At 45.6% G+C, this 2,171-nt stretch overlaps 1 pseudogene; it reads right to left on the bottom strand.

Moving 5' to 3' along the window:
• Positions 1-416: 416 nt before the first annotated feature.
• Positions 417-1,370, bottom strand: LOC110298875 (annotated as a pseudogene).
• Positions 1,371-2,171: the final 801 nt, after the last annotated feature.

The following is a 2,171-nucleotide window of genomic DNA, read 5'->3' as shown; positions in this document are numbered from 1 at the left end:
CTTGCTAGTGTATGCAATGGTGTCAGCGTTTGGAAGCTGATTATGGGATGGATCCCTGCATATGGCAATCACTAGATGGTCCATCCCTTCGTCACAGCTCCAAATTTTGTCTCTGTAACTCCTTCCATGGGTGTTTTGTTCCCATTTCTAAGAAGGGGCAAAGTGTCCACACTTTGGTCTTCATTCAGAAAACTAATATAATCTGATGGTGTGAGAATGGTGGTGGTGGTGGTGGGAGTACCTTATTGTGATGTTTAACAAACCACATTCACCAGACTACTGCTGTTTCTTCCAGCAGTTCTCCCCATGCCATACTGTCATTAACACATCATGGATCTCATCCAAATGATTTTATCTAGAGGACTCACCTGCCCATGTCTATTTTGCTTTCATCATCTTCAACCTCTGCTCAGAATTCACACCGAGCCTTTCTCTAAGCAAAGCAGTTTTAGAAGCCGACTCCGAATCTCCTTGGTTCTTGCTCCGTAGATGATGAGATTGAGCATGGGAGGCACCAGCACATAGAGGTTAGCCAGGAAGATATGCACATGCTTGGGAACTCGATTGTGACCAAAGCGGTGGGTGAGGAAGGAGAAGAAAGCAGGGGTGTAGAAAACCAGAATGACACCAAGGTGAGATCCACAGGTACTCAGAGCCTTGTGCCTGGCATCTTTAGATGGAAGTCAGAAGACAGCCTGGAGAATGAAGCCATAGGAGATGGCAATGAGGTTGGAATCCAGGCCTATAACCAACAACGCTACAGTCAACCCATAGACAATGCTGACAATGATGTTGGCACAGGCAAGCATAGCAATGCCCATATGCTCACAGTATGTGTGAGTCATGACACGGTGACCACAGTAGGGCAATCGCCTCAGCAAAAAGATGAGAGGGGAGGCAAAAGCCACACTACAAACTATGCCAGCAAAGCCAATTTGTCCTATGACTGTATGGTTGAGAATGACTGTGTATCTCAGTGGGTTGCAGATAGCTACATATCGATCAAAGGCCATGGCTAGAAGAACAGAAGACTCCAAGGCATAGATGGAGTGGACACAAAACATCTGAGCTAGGCATCCATCAATGGAAATCTCTCCAGCATGTAACCACAGAATGGAAAGTGTCTTGGGAACAATGGTGGAGCTGAGAGCCAGGTCAGTGAGTGAGAGAAGGCAGAGGAAGAGGCACATGGGTGTGTGAAGCACACTCTCTGTCCCAATGATAAGGATGAGGGCAGCATTCCCAAGCAGAGCTACTACATACATGACGCAGAAGGGGATGGCAATCCAGAGGTGGATGAACTCCAGCCCTGGGATCCCTGTCAGAATGAGAGTGGCTGGGAGACTGTCACTCACATTGAAGGATGACATCCTTGGTAGAAGAAGGGCTCTGCCACAGATTAAGTGATACACCAGCCCTGTAGCATCAGTCAGGTAGTTGATTCACCTAAAACAAATGGCCTTTTGATGAAAAACATTTTTTTTAATTGTGAATACATTCATTTCCACTTATTTGTGCTGAGCATCTGAGAAGATGCTGTCGTATATAACAGCCTTTTCTTTTTGTGCTCATTGTTGGTGGTGTGCATTCATAATAAAATACTGAGTATCAGGCTAAATGTTTATTATTCCTGGACTGTCTAGCTGGCCAGATATATGGAGATCTTTTGTTAATTATGAATGCTTGGCCATTTTGACTTTTTCCAAACTAGCTCTTATATTTAATTTGTCCCATTTATACTAATCTACATTCTGCCATGAGGCTCCTTACTGAGTACTGGCACTTGCTTCTTCCTCTGAGTCTGGTTGGCAAATTCTCACCTGATTCTTTTCCAGAGTTTCTGTCTCAGCTCAGAAGTCCCATCCATCCTTTCCTAGTTTGCTATTGGCCACTCAACTTTTTATTAAACCATTCAGAAGGTATTGGAGGGACTGTTTATAAAATCTAAAGCAGTCATAAGTAGCTGCATATGTATCACCTGTGGAAAGAGAGGCCCATTGGACTTGCAAACTTTATATGCCCCAGTACAGGGGAACGCCAGGGTCAAAAAGTGGGAGTGGGGACTCCGCCGAACTTAGTCTACAGGTTAGAGTGAGGACCACAGAGGCAGACAGCTTCTGGGACAGGCGGGAGCCACAGAGCCGCTGAGGCAGCACCCTTTTGGGGCCGCA

This window comes from Mus caroli, chromosome 7, assembly GCF_900094665.2.
Source record: "Mus caroli chromosome 7, CAROLI_EIJ_v1.1, whole genome shotgun sequence".
Lineage (NCBI taxonomy): Eukaryota > Metazoa > Chordata > Mammalia > Rodentia > Muridae > Mus > Mus caroli.
The sequence above is the reverse complement of the archived record's forward strand: the minus strand, read 5'-3'. Positions and strand labels throughout refer to the sequence as shown.